A 16,238-nucleotide genomic window follows, 5' to 3' on the forward strand; every position below is an offset into this window, starting at 1 on the left:
ACACCCCCCTAACTAAATATACCAGCTCCAAGATTGCTCTACAGTGGGGAAAGGGGCAAAATCCACATAAAAGCCAAGGGAATTCTTTCTCTGCTTTAAATCAGAAATTCAAGGTTTTTTGCTTTCATTATTACCAGATTGGCATTTAGATATTCGCTAACCTACACATTCGATTAGGTAATAGGTACCCGAAATGAATATGTGGTTAAAACAAATTTTTGACAGACAAAAAGAAAATGCATATACAGTTTTGAAAAGAGTTGGAAGGAAACACTTTAAAAGGACATTTAAAAGGTGGTCTATGGACTGGAGGATGGTATTTCAATGCTATTTTCAAAATGGAAACAAAAAAAAATTATATTCCAAGTATCATAAAAGGTGAAGGTAAAAAGGGTGTTGTAAAATAGTGCGGGCAGCCAAAAACATGTTTTATTATTTATTTATTTTTTTTGTGGAAAGAGGGACATTTAGTTAATAACTGTGATAAAATAAAAAGTTATGCAAGCAATAAAACAGGATATGAAGCAAAGAAATGTGAACTTGGGTGCCACAGATGTAAAAAAAACTGGACAATTATGGATGGAATGTAAATAAAAAGAGAATGAATCAAGTATTACAAATCAGGTAATAAGAAAGAACAAATTGGAAATGAGAAAGAGATAGAAATAGATGGAACTTTAGGGAAAAAGAGAAATAGTAAAAGAAAAGATGAAGATTATTTAGAAATAGAAACAGAAGACAGTCACAAAGAAGCTCTAAGTTGGAAAGTGGTAAGAGGAAAACATTATATTTGTAAAAAAGTAAAGGATAGAAAAATGAGATTTAAAGGTATTAATATACATGAAAAATAGAAAGAAAATGGATGATAAATGTACATTAATGAAAGTAGCATGGGAAGAAAATTATAACCTTTAAATTAAGGAACAGGGAAAATAACTATTTAAGGATTCTTTCAGTTAATGTAAACAGTATGAAAACATAAGAAGGATAGGGATTTTAGACTGGTATAATAAATGAGAAGCTGATATTATTATTTTAGAAGATATAAAATTTTTAATACATTGAGAAAGATTGCAGACACAAAAATGTGGGTTTGGGAGATGATATGGAATATGAGGAATGAACAGTGTTCAGGAATATCAGTATTATGTATAAGATTAGTGAGAATCGTAGATGTCATATTAGCTAGAATTGGAATGGAAGCAGTTGCAAATTTAAGATGGCAAGAGAAGGTTTATAGAACTATTACTACATATATGCATATGACTTGTAAAGAAAAGGATAATTTATTTCATAGACTATTAGACTATGTTGTTGTAAACATGCATATTATATTTACTGGCAACTTGAACTGCTATTTAACTGTGATTTAAGGGAGAATAAAGGGAGAAGAGGAAAAGATGCCAAAAATAAGGGAAGTTATGAAAAATTGAAAACTGGTTATATTGAATAGAAAACCATGGACATACAGGAGGGGTACTTTAAAATCTGAATTTGATTATTTTGTAGTATCATAAGGAATATGTATAACTGAAGAGGAGACCATTGTAACAGGTCTTCCAGATAACTTGGCAATATGAATCAAAACAACGAGTCCAGAGTACAGTCAAGTGCAGCAAAAAGTGTACAAAGATAGAAGTATAAACTGCACATAGACTTACAGAGCAGAAACTTTAATAAAACAACAAAAAAGCAACAAAAAAGCAAAGGTAAGTGCTTTCACAGCTCACAGGTTGCTTCTTCAGACAATTGTACTTGCTAAAAACATTCATTTAAATAGTAGCTTACCAGCACAGGTTAAAATCATTAACCAATTAACTAAGCTAATAATTTAAAAAGATACTAAAAAAGAGAAGGAAAAATCTCAGAAACTTTTATAAAGGACATCTTAAAAAGAAATGGTATGTTAAAAAACAAAAACAAATTGTAAAGTAGTATATAACTACTTGTGTTTAAGAGGGCGTGCTTTCAAAAAGGGTTTTAAAGAAAACATATTGTTCAACCCAGGATGTTTTTCTGCATTTAACAAGAGGATCCACTTTTGCTCAGCAGCCTTTGTTTGATTCTCTATATCACCCCCTCTAATGGAACAAAAGAGAACTTGTAAAATTAAAAACTTAAAACTATGTGTCGAGTCAGTATTCATAACATGTACTGCCAATGTATTTGTTTCCTTCTTGTTTCTAATGTCTCTGTTATGTTCTAAAACTCTGTCTTTGAAGGTTCTATTTGTTTTTCCAACATAATAAACATGACATTTTTGGCAGAAGGCAAAATAAACAACATTCTCAGTTCTACAATCTGCATAATGATGTAAAAAGATTTTAAAGTGACGTGAAGGATGTATATACAGTGCTTGACTATAAATGAACTTACAAGCAAATAATTTCTGCATGGGAAAGTGCCTATCCTCATGGACATAAGTGCATGTGGATGCACTGAATTATGGCACAGATGTTGTTTTAATGATTTATTATTTTTAAAAGAAAATGAGGGTGTTTCCCCATACTTTTCAATAAAACCTTGAATGTCACATAAAATATTTCAATTTTTCTTGATAATATTGCAATAGTTATCAATATCATTAGAATATTGCAAAACAACTCTAAAGTTTTCTGAAGTGTTACCAGATGATGTAGATTGAAGCAATTTATCACTAGAAAAATGTAAAAAACTGTTTGCACCTAGTGGATCTCTGTGTCCATGCTTCCTTAATAAACACGTCCACTTCTGATTCAGAATAGTCTCTTTCTAAAAATTCAGATTTTAGTTCTGTAAGGGCATTGCTAGCTTCCATATCATTATTGTGCAACCTTAAAGTTCTATAAAGTTGACCTTTAACCAAATTTTTAGTAACATGTTTGGGATGCATGCTCCTTTTGTGTAGAAGAGTATTTTTTCTAGTTGGCTTCTTGTAAATACTACTATTAACCTTCTGTAAGTCAGATTTATCAAGAGAGACATCTAAGAATTCTATATGATTGTATGAATGTTGATATGTGAACTTGAGGAAACTGGTAGTATTATGTAAAAAAGTGACAAAACAATCTAGTTCAATAGTGCTACCTTTTCACAACATAAAAACATCATCGACAAAATGTACATACCAGAGGATGTTATCAAAAAACTCATTAGCAGGTGTGAAAATGGCTGTATGCTCCCAATGTGCTAGAACAAGGTTGGTGTAGCTATTGGCGCAGGCTGTGCCCATAGCCACGCCAGTCTTTTGAAGGAAAATATCATTTTCAAAAACAAAAACATTATTTTTGAGAACTATTTCTAACAGAGCACAAAGTAGTGTGACTTTATTACTAGAAAAACACTTATTGGTTATGAGAAAATCTCTAATCATATCTATACCCACTTGGCAATACGGTTGGAAATATATCACAGTAAAGAATATATAAAAATAGAAAAGGGTATACAATGAATAAATGAAAAAGAATGGGATGAAAACAAAAAGAATAAAATTATTCAATTATGGAAGGAGTATATTACTGTGAAAGCATTCTATCATAGTTGGTCTGAATGGTGGAAATATAAAGTAAGTTATTTACTTTGGTAGAGAAAAGTATGAAAAAAAGAAAAACAGGAATATATTGAAATATGTAATGATATATTAGAGAATTCAAGAATAATAATAGAGATTATTATGAAAAAGAGTAAGAAGTTTACAACAGACACTATGACTAAACTAAGACATTATTATATAAGCAATTATATGTTTTACAAAGCTGAAAGGAAGAGGTATCATCATATCTAAGTAGGATAGTACAGGAGGATGGTAATGTGATGAGAAGAATGAAAGATAAAAAAAGTAACTTAAAGAAAAATCAACAATAGATTATGGACATTTTTGCAAGTTATGTAGAAGAAATGTTTTGAATGAAAAATGGACAAAATGCAAGGATGTGGTGAAGTAAAAAAAACATCTCTGAACAAATTAACATGGAATTTGAAAAACAGATTCTGTTATATGAATTAGAAAAGGTGGTTAAACAGCTAACTGTAGAATTGGCAGCTGGTCCAGATGGAATTGGATTTAAAATATATAAAACATCTCAAAGAATGGCAAAAAAAGTACTTATTGTGTGTTTTACATGAATGGTTGAATGACATAATAATAATAATAATAATAATAATAATAATAATAATAATAATAATAATAATAAAGCAAGAGTCTTAGTGAATAGTTGGTTAAATAAAGAAATTGACGTGAGTAATGGTATAAGACAACAATGTCCTATTAGTAGCACATTACTTGCTTTAGTTAGGAATACAGTAGTCAGTAAGGTTAATCATAAAATGAAAAAAGCAACATAAATATTTCATATAGATGTTGAAATTCCAGTTATGATGTCATGTACAGATGATATTATTATAATTACTAAAAATAGAGACTGGATGAGAAAAAGTATATGTTATTTAGTTTATTGTTTAAAAGATATAGACATGGTTTTAAAATAAAGCGAAACACACAGTAATGGGAGACATAATAAAAATAGCAGGTATACAATTCTCCATGAAGTAAATATCTGTTATAGGAATACATTTTGATAAAGACAGTAATATAAAGCCATGGGATGTAATATTAAAGGAATTGACAAATATTTATGTTTTATGGAAAACATATAGATTAGCATATAAGAAGAGAGCACGTTTGACTAATTTAGTATTATAGGTAAGATACCATATTTATCTAGGGCTGTTATGAGTCTTAAAATATATGAGAAGCCATTGTTAGAAATATATTTTTTCTTTCATCAGGGGATCTAGATTAAATCCTGGTAAAAGTAGGATATTATACATGAACAAAGAAGGAAAAGGATTAGGTATGTTGAAAAAGGTTAAATAAAAAAAAAATGTGAATTTAGTAGAATGTTTATTTAAATATAAGTATGAGGATTTGTGGGAAACAATGAGAATTAACAAAAGTATAAAAAATGTTATAATTAAGATATAGAAAAGTATCAACAAAAATAAAAATGTGGAAAATAAAGAAGCAGAAGAAAATAGAAAACCATGGTACAAAAGTATTATGAGAAAATATTGTGTTAATCCATGGCAAAATATTCCAGAGAACATGATTATTGCAATTAAGAAAGGAATAAAAGGTTTAATCATAATGTAGAATGTCAAGATTTTTTATGGAGATTGAGATAAAAAAAAATTACCAGTAAAAGCTAATATGCCATACAAAAAGAAAATTAGCGTTGTGATGAAGAAGAAACAATAGAACATGACTTTTTGAAATGTAAGAGAACTAAAAAACTGTGAGATAAACTATGTACAGATTTTTTTAGAAACTTTAAGAGCAGTGATAGCATAAATAGGGAGACTGAATATGATTATTATAATACAAATAAAGAATCAAAATTGAATTTGGATAGAAAGTGTTTTGCATAGCATGGGTATTATGGAATGAAAGGATTAATGAAATTAATTATGTTTAATGGAAACTGGACATTGTCATTAATATTAAAAAAGATCAGACTATTGTTATTGAAAAATGAGTGAAATTAATGGGTCTATAGTGAATCAGCGAACACTTAAAAAAGCGAACGCTGATTCATTGACCCTATTTGAGCAAATGCTGACAATGCCGAACACCCTTAACAGTGATTTTTTTTCTCAGGGGAAAAAAATTACTGGGCTGGTTTCGGGAGTTTGCAGTTTCCTCCAATGTGATCTCAGAGTTGGTATATTTAAGTAGGGGGTGTGGGGGCGAAATACTGTATTAATTTTTTTTTTTTTTTTTTTTTTTGTGGAACAGTGATTTTTTTCCCCTGGGAAACTGTTGCAAAAAAGAGGAAAATCCCCAGATGCAAAAAACTCTCTTACCAGCCTCAATAAGAAGCTGAGATCCCTCATAAAATCCTCCAAAGCTAGATACAAAAATAAAATTGCTAAAGATTCCAAAGACAACCACAAGGCATTCTATAGTTATGTTAAGAATCTAAATGGCAATGCTCAGATCTGCTCTGAACTACAACAGAATGGCATTAAATATACTGATCCCAAGGATATTGCCAATATCCTGGCAGATCACTTTAGTGCCAACTTCACCCTGCTCTCACCTCCTAAAGGGCACATTTCAGTACCAAAAGATTGCGAAATTCTGGTAATCATGGCCACACAGGAAGAAACTGCGCTCTCCAAAGCTAAGAGTACAACATCCATGGGACCAGATGACATCCCGGGCTGTGTACTACATGAACTACAAATTGAACTGGCACCTAACCTAAGTGTTATGTTTACTCATAGCCTCACCTCAGGCTTCATGCCCACTGAGTGGCACACAGCTACAGTTATCCCACTTCACAAGGGGGGATCCACCTTGGAACCCGGGAACTAACGTCCCATCAGTCTGATGAGCTTGATCTGCAAGGGCATGGAACGCATTATCATGGAACTTATAAACAAAGACATTGGCGACCTTCAAACACTGGACCCCACCCAGTTTGGGTTTGTGAAGGGCTGATTTTGTCTCCTGAATCTGATTGACTTCTTTGAATCAGACTCCAGAGCTGTGGACAAGGGTAAGGCAGTCCAGACAGCCTATCTGGACCTCGCCAAGGCCTTAGACACCATCCCCCATTCTGGAATCATAGATAAACTTACTAAGCTGGGCATAAATCCTACGTCACTCAGGTTGCCAACTGGCTAACTGCAGAACCCAGACTGTAAAAGTAGCCAACTACAAATCCAGCTCCAGACAAGTGACAAGTGGAGTACCTCAGGGTTCAGTCCTGGGACTGCTCTTGTTTGGCATCTATTTCTCTGAAGTAGGACTCTGGCTAACAAAGTTTTTAGATGACTGCAAACTGGGAGCCATTTTTGAATCCCCAAATGATGTGGATATTCTACAAAAGGGCCTTACAGAAACAGATGCTTGGTGCCAGAGCCATGGGCTCAAGCTTAATGCCAAGAAATGTATAGTTATCCCCTTTGGGGAAAACCATGTACCCATAAATTACCACATAGGTGGCAGTACACTAAACACTGAAAGTGTGGATGTCAAAGGTGATTTGCTTATGGTCAGACCTGACCAATGAGGAGGTGACCACTGGTGTGGAGCATCTATCTCCCATGTTGGTAATGACCAGGTCTAGGATATTGGAGCCCCTGGTGGAACAATGGATTAGTTGATCTAGGGCATTGGAATTTATGAATTCCAAGAACCGTTGGGAAAAGGTGTTGGTACCTGAGTAGTTTTCCCAGTTAATGTCAGGTTAGTTATCTTTCTAAAATTAAAGAAAAAGTGAAAATTGTACCTTAGAGTCCTCTTACCAGTTTAATGCAGTTAAGAAATTCCAGGCTTCTTTTTTCCATTTATATATGGCTGTTATGTTCAAACTGTATACTATGGAAATGATTTGCAGTTCATCTATATCTTCACATTCTTGATGGATTTCTTCTTCCTCATCTTAGCCATCCAACACTATTTTCTAGTTCAAGTATGAGATACTCATGTTTTTCTAGTCTAATCCTGACTTTTTTTGTTCCATCATTTGCTTTGGAACACTGGGAAAGTTTTTAAAGATAAGTTCTGTCTATGTACTGTTTTCAGAGGAAAAAGAAACAATCCTCTGCAACTTGCAGTCTCAATTTTTGCTATGTAAACTTTTTAATTTCTCCATCACCTGTTCTGCATCCAAAAATGCCGTTGCTTCTTCAAAAAAAAAATGCATACATATATATGGGTTCCCTTTAGAATCTTGAAAAACAGAAATACCGAATTTCAGTTTACCGAGATTCTAATCCCAAATGCTCATAATCGCAAAACACCAGAAGCGCGAAATTCGAAATCCCGAAGTTCGGAGCTTCTGGAGTTGCGGTGTATGAATGGATGTAAGTGCAGGTAAGTTTGTATGAGTGTGTAGGTTATGTGCTGTAGTGTATGTTAGTGTGTGTTTTGGTTGTGATGTGTGTGTGCAAGGGGCTGTGAAATGTGTGGGTGTGAGTTGCCTTTGTGTGTGTGATTGTGCGGTCTCAGAGTTAGAATATATAAGTAGGGGGCTGTGGGGGGCACAGCGTAGGTTAGTTTTGTTTGTGTGTGAAGGCAGTTGTGTGTATGTGAGTGTGTGTATGTAAGTGTCAGGATTTTGAATTTCGTGGTCATTGGCATTCGGGATTGTGGTGTTTCGGCTTTATGATCTCGATATTCTGAAATTCGGTATTTCAGAATTTTGAGATTATAAAGTGAACCCATACACATATATATATATATATATATTTTGATATATATATATATATATATATATATATATATATATATATATATATATATATATATATATATGTATATATATACACACACACACACATATATATATATAAATATATATATATATATATATATATATATATATATATATATATATATATATATATATATACACATATATATATATATATATATATATATATATATATATAGATATATTCTGAAGACACCTGGACATAACAACTTGAATCGCAAACTTAAATCTCAACATCATTTGACTGCAGATTGAAACTCACTTTTCTTCTGCCTGGTGTATGGTGATTATTCATTTTCTACAAACACACTGGTGTCTCCAACTTATGATACTGTACTCTTCTGCCAAAACCTCCTTCTGCTTATATGCTGTGTCTTTACTTTTGCAGGTCTTGCCTTCTTTCTCATAGCCAAGTTTGGAGCATACACACAGTATGCCTCTTCAAGTGTGATTCATATCTTCTGTTTTCTATGCTCTTCACAAAACTTGCTCCCTAATGCTACTTTGCTAAATTCATATAAATATATATTACACAGAGGACTGGTGCCTACAGATGTTAATATCATATGTGATATCTTATCACTGGCAAAACCATAACTATAGCATATAAGCCCATTCTTTCTGTTGTACTTGATATCAATATCATGATAGATGTAACTATTCTGTATCCTTTAAAATCTTATTTATGTGTTCATGGGGTGGAATGTTGTAAATTTTTAGCTATCATTTTGATTGAATCTGATGTCAAATGCCTATTTCTGTAGGCATGGGCACATTCTTTACTTTATTTTTACATATACTGAGTATCAAGTGTATTCCATGATAGCAGGGACAAGTGTGTTCTCCATTGTTTTCTCTGCATATCTATTTATCTATCTATCTGCCTGTCTGTTTATATGTCTTCCTCTATTCCAACCTGTCTCATTGTTTGTCTGTTCAGTTACCTATCAAATATAAGATTTTTAGGAGATTGTAGTACTTCTAGTACCAAAAGCTTATATCCAGATTTCCAAACAAGAAGCATTCAGGACAATTACTTGTCCTAAACCAGCGACATGAACAGTGGCATATGCAAAAACACATCACAATAATGACAGGAAATGCTACATCCTCCATCTCCTTTTCATTCCTCTCCTCCATTTGTGCTTACAGTCTCTGGCATGGAATTATCAAATCAGCAGTTTTACCATCTCCTTGACGTCTTAGATTACACCATGCATCTATAATATGATCCATTTTAACTGAATGTCTTTAAGTCACATGTACCTGAGATAAAATGTGACTCGTTCATAGGTTATGTTTTTGGATGAAGAGTCAGCTGATGTTTTTGGAACAGACACTTATGTAAGTGGCTCCCTATGTGACTTGAAGATATGTCACTCTGATCCTTAACTCATGCATATTTTCATTGCAGCATTCTATGTGACAACTATTCCATCTCTTCACACATGCTCTGCCACACTGCATCAAAACGTTTGGAATCCATTCCCTTATGTGTTTAACTTCTAATACAAAATATATACATGAAATTATTTATAATTTATTCTCCATTCCTCTAAGCCCAACATCCCTCTCTTGCTGACTGAGGGAAAATGCTGTCAATTTACTAACATGCCTGTCAAATTTTGTGCAAAACTTTGGTTTGAAATGTAGGAGCTGATAGGTGGATAACTTGCCAGGACGGACATAGGAAGTCCAAGAGTAGTTTGAGATTATTACTGCCTCAAGAGATCTCATTATTTGCTTTATCAACAGCCAGCTCTGAAACATGTTGCACTTCTCACCAACTTAAAGCTTGACGCCAGATTGAAAGAATGATTAGATGCCTTGAGCTGAAATTATGTTGTCCAGTTGTAAGACTTTTAATAGCTAAGAAGCGCATCTCTATTGGCTTTTAGCTGGTCATAGATGCACTTTTGCCATATATAGGAAGGGATTGCAATTAAACTTTTGTCTTCTGGCAGTTTAGCATAGTGGGATAGGTTTACAAGCTTCCCAACAAGGTTTGTCATGTATTTTTTTATTGTTGTTTTTATTCCCTTTGCTTACTCTTGCAAATAGCATGACTCTGAGAAAATAACTAAATAGTGCTGCCACAAAAAGGATGCACTCTAGCCTCACCTGCTTATCCAGACACTAAATAAATAAAAACATGCTCAAAATGTATACTTCATCAGTTGCCGTCATGAATTAGTCATCAATGGTTTTTGTAAAGAATTGTACACGAGTGCTTGTTTATAATGTTCAACATACCAAGTGCTTTTAAATACTGACTTACAATAGCTGTATTCTTGGCAGTAGTGTCAAGTGCTTCCTTTCAGAATATTAACATAACCTTCTCTGCATGAAGTCTTGTGTATCATCACTTGCTCACATGGTTTTAGCACAGGTGTTGCTCTCTGTTCCTTTATTTTGCCACATTAAAATATGAAAAAAAGAAATCTTTCCAGATACACAATAAAAATCACTGAGGATTACGCTTTGGTGAAGTGGTGCCGGTTTTTCCAAATGCAGTCTGGAGTAGCATGGAAATAGAGTGAATAAGGTCTGAATGTGTCCCTTTTAGATGACACTCCTTAAGTGGAGGTTTCATTCAAATTAAAGGTAGTGTTCTTCTTTCTATTAAAATTTGCAGTGCTGTAGAATCTTGTAGTAACCATCTTTGTGTGGATTTGTGAATGCATAAACACACATATACACACACATACATGCATGCAGATCTAGATGAAACTCTTGTCCCATGATCACGCTCACGTAATAAAGCAAAGTAAAGTTCCATGCAGTCTGAGCTGACTTACACTATGATCTGAAACCTCACTTTTAATAGAACTTTTTTTTCTAAAAGATACTGTGGGAATTCATCTGTCAGCAGCAGTGGCAGTGCCATGTGAATAGTGAATCCTTATATGGATCTCAAAGAGTCAGTCCTAGTCCTGCATCAGGAATTGATTAATTATGGTAGTCATTTTAGGGAGATTGTATATTAAGTGACAGAATTTCTGCCAAACTGGTGCAAATAATACTCCACGTGCTGTTGCTAAAAACAATTGCCTTCCATGGAATAAAAGATCATGTCTCAGGTTAGTGAGATCATTTCATTCATGACTATATATTTTGGCGGCTGTAGGTATAAACATACAGTGCTAAAGGTAAGCTAGTTTATTGTCAGTGGCTTGACAGACAGCAGACTCAGCTTTGATGCCAGGCAGATCAAAAGGCTGTCAGTTCTATTCTCACACTAGGTGCTTGGATTTATGTTCCACTTCTCACTCTGAAGTGCATCGTGACAGAGGTGATGCATTCCAGAAGTGCTACCATTCAGATGAGACAGGAAGCCAAGGCTATATGCAGCTCAAATGGTGTTACCTTAGGTGAAAATCAGATTCATTAACCATTACTAGAATAAGATGAGCAGCAATATTTTAATAAAAAAGGATATATATTGACAGAAATATGTAAGTTTGTGTGTATGCATATTATAAATATACATATGTATATATATATATATATATATATATATGGTTCCCATTCAGAAGCCTGAAACATCATAAGCCTGAAAATCAAAATCCTGAAACCAAAAGCCTGAAAATTCAGAATCCTGAAAACTCAAAATCCTGAAAGCCCAAAATCCTGAAAGACCAAAATCCTGAAACCACAAAATAGACATACTGATGTCATTGTGGCTTTGCTATTGTTAGCCCTGTGGTGTTAGGTCATGCGTTGGGGTCAGATAAGTGTGCGGTTGGTTTTATTTTAGGGTTAGGGGCGGTTTAAGTGAGTTAGGGTTAGGGCGCAGGTTAGGCATGTATGCAATAGTGACAAATATTGGGGTTAGGGGCGGTTTAAGTGAGTTAGGGTTAGGGCGCGGGTCAGGTGAGAGTGTGATAGTGACGGACCTTAGGGTTAGGGTTAGGGTCAGGGTCAGTTGGTAGATATTAGTGTCTTTATAGTGACATATTAGCATTATTTGTGTTTTCAGGATTTTGAGTTTCAGGATTTTGGTCTTTCAGGATTTTGGGCTTTCAGGATTTTGAGTTTTCAGGATACTGAATTTTCAGGCTTTTGGTTTCAGGATTTTGATTTTCAGGCTTATGATGTTTCAGGCTTCTGAATGGGAACCATATATATATATATATATATATATATATATATATATATACATATATATACACACACATACACACACACACACACACACACACACACACACACACACATACAGATAGCTATATGTATACATATATAATGGTGTTGGCTTGGATGAAAATCAAAGATTCCTTTACAGTTAATAGAATAAGAATAACAGGGGTGTTTTTATAAAAATATACAATGTCAGAAATATGTAGGTATGTGGGTGAATGCATATTATACATATTAATATAAATATATATAGACATATTTAAAAATACCCCAAAACTTCCCCTCAACAAGTGCAGCAAGCTGGATACAAACTCTTCTAATAACGTTCACTTCAAGCAAAAAGTCCAACAACCAGATACTAAAAAGTATACAAATATTTAATGAAATGTGAGCGCTTTCACGGATTCAGTGTTCCACTTCATCAGATATCAAGAATGAACCAAACTCAGTATATTTAAAAATATATCTACGTATAGACCCACACACACACAAACACACACACACACACACACACACAGACACACATATATATATATATATATATATATATATATATATGTATAGGTTTTCAGAAACTTGATATTCATGCAGTTGAAACAATATGATCAAGTTTCCAAAAACTTGACATTAAAAAATACTTTTTTTGAAGTTTTTGCAGGGTAGCAAGTTCACCTTCACCCCCCATGTGTGGGGCTGTGACCCCCACACCCCCTCTAAATTATATATATCTACTCTGAGACCACACTTCCGTGAGGAAAAGGCTACATTTTCTGATCTGCACTGCTGTACCTCCATTCAAAAGCATTGAATTTTCAAAAAGTCAAGTGGTCTCAACACTATGAATTTCAAATTCCTGAAAACTTTATCAACTGATAGGGACATATATATATATATATATATATATATATATATATATATATACACATATATATATATACACACACATATATATATATATATATATATATATATATATATATATATATATATATAGGTCTACTTCAAGTCTGTACTGTTGTCTGCATGTATGATTTGGCAAAATTTTACGCCGGATGCCCTTTCTGATGCAACCCTACCCATTTATCTGGGCTTGGGACCGGAACAAACAAATGCACTGGCTTGTATATCCCCATGAGCCCTTTCTTATTTGCAATGGTGATGGACAGGTTGACAGACGAGATCAGACAGGAGTCCCCGTGGACTATGATGTTTGCAGATAACATTGTGATTTGTAGTGAGAGTAAGGGACATGTGGAGGAGACCCTGGAGAGATGGAGATATGCTCTAGACAGAAGAGGAATGAAGGTTAGTAGAACTAAGACAGAATATATGTGTGTGAATGAGAGGGAGGATAGAGGAATGGTGAGGATGCAGGGAGTAGAGGTGGTGAAGGTGGATGAGTTTAAATACTTGGGATCAGCAGTTCAGAGTAATGGTGAGTGTGGAAGAGAGGTAAAGAAGAGAGTACAGGCAGGATGGAGTGGGTGGAGAAGAGTGTCAGGAGTGATTTGTGACAGATGAGTACCAGTAAGAGTGAAAGGGAAGATGTACAAGATGGTAGTGAAACCAGCTATGTTATATGGGTTGGAGACAGTGGTATTGATAAGAAGGCAGGAGTCAGAGCTTGACGTGGAAGATTTGAAGATGTTAAGATTTGCATTAGGTGTGATGAGGATGGACAGGATTAGGAATAAGTATATTAGGGGATCAGCCCAGGTTGGAAGGTTACTAAACAAAGCCAGAGAGGCAAGATTACGTTGGTTTGGACATGTGCTGAGGAGGGATGCAGAGTATATTGGGAAAAAGATGCTAAGGATGAAGCTGCCAGGTAACAGGAAAAGAGGAAGGCCTAAGATAAGGTTTATGGATGTGGTGAGAGAGGACATGCAGGTGATTGGTGTGACAGAGCAAGATGCAGAGGACAGGAAGAAATGGAAACAGTTGATCTGCTGTGGCGACCCCTAATGGGAGCAGCCGAAAGAAGAAGTAGAAAAAAAAGAAGAAGATATGGGTCTACTTCAAGTATGTGATATGCCAGTTACTTGAATCTTTCATGATTGAGAAGAAAAAATCGACCTTCCATATAAACGAACACCCATAACACCGATAGATTCACCAGGGAAAGGAGGCAGTCAGCCAGCATTTGGGAGTTGCCCTTTTCTCCTCTATAGTGCGATCTTTGAGTTGTTATACTTAGTTAGGGGGGTGTGGGTGGGTGGGGGCACAGGCCTCGACATTGGAGGTTTTGGGGGGGCAAAGACCCCCACACGGGTGGGTTTGATTTGCTCTTGTTTGTTTTTTTGTTCATGTTGGCCGATTGTCTCCTTTTCCTGGTGAATCCATTGGGGTTTTGGGTGTTCATTTATATGGCAGGTCTATATTTTTGTCTCAATCACATAAGGTTCAAGTAAATAAGTGGCATTTTTAGTATTTGAAGTACACCCATATATATATATATATATATATATATATATATATATATATATATATATATATATATACATATATATACATATATATATATATATACATATATATATATATATATATATATATATATATATATATATATTGCACATGCATGGCAATGTATATTTGCATGTATATACATACCTATGTATTGCACATTCGTGTGCATATATATATGTGTGTGTGTGTGCGTGTGTGTGTGTGTGTGTGTGTGTGTGTGTGTGTGTGTGTAAATGTGTGTGAATATGGGTGCAGTTTACTGTGTGAAATACTTTGTTGACAGGGTTTACTGCTGCGTACATTGACTGAAAGCACTCTTTGTCATGTACAGAAGGCATCAAGTGGAGGAAGAACAAGTTGTCACAAATACGGTGAGTGTAATGTTTTGACATTAAGGGTGGAGTGTGAGTATGAGCTGTCATGGGATAAGGTTATAATAAGAGCTGGGGAGGGGATATCTTTAGTATTGTGAATTTGTGGTGACGTATTTCAGGAGTATGAGAATGTCTTTCTTAGTAGCATTGCTATGGAAAGAGTTTTCAGACAGGGTTAGGTTTCCACATATTAAAAGGTGGTATAGGGGTGTAAAGACAATAGTGCACAATATAAGATTCTGAAATCAGAAGGTCTAAAGAAAATGGGAGTATAAGTACTTAACCAGGAACCAACCGAAGAAAAACACATAACAAAAAGTGAATAATTCTGAAAAGGGAACAGCGACTATGAGATAATAAATAAAAAATATTAAGCTTATTTGGAAAAGATTAAGCACTTTCATCAATTTGTAGTAAATGCTTTCATCAGAATATTAAGCACATATCTTGTAGCTTATATAAACTTCCTATACTAAATGCTAGTGCTATGACCAATAAAAATAAAGAGTTACCTAGCTAGTAAATGTTGTCTTATAGGACCTTCAACTCTTTTAAAAAAGCACAGAAAAAACATCAAAACATAATACTTTGTCCCAAAATATATTAATCTGTCCTTGAATGATAAAACTAAAAATTTCAAGTGAAATATGGATGTAATTTTAACACACTGGATATTGATAAACAATCATTATGCCCAAGAAAAGCACAGGCATTCAGCCTTGAGGGTCCTTGACCAGCCTATCAAGTCCAGAAAAATAAAGAAAATGGTGTGTGGGGTTATTAATTATACATCTGTACAGGGAATTGTTGGTGTTTCTTCTTTTAATGTCATAAAGATGTTCATAAATATGTTCCTTAACTTTCCTTAGTGTCTTCCCCACATAAAAACAAGTGCATTGTTGGCACTTAGCCAGGTAAATACATCTTATTCAATTACAAGTGGAATAGAATAGATTTTTTATAAAAATGTTAACGTTAACACCCTCATTCTCTA

The sequence above is a fragment of the Protopterus annectens genome, chromosome 3.part0 (genome assembly GCF_019279795.1).
Source record: "Protopterus annectens isolate FY-2018-M chromosome 3.part0, PAN1.0, whole genome shotgun sequence".
In the NCBI taxonomy this organism is placed as follows: Eukaryota; Metazoa; Chordata; order Ceratodontiformes; family Protopteridae; genus Protopterus; species Protopterus annectens.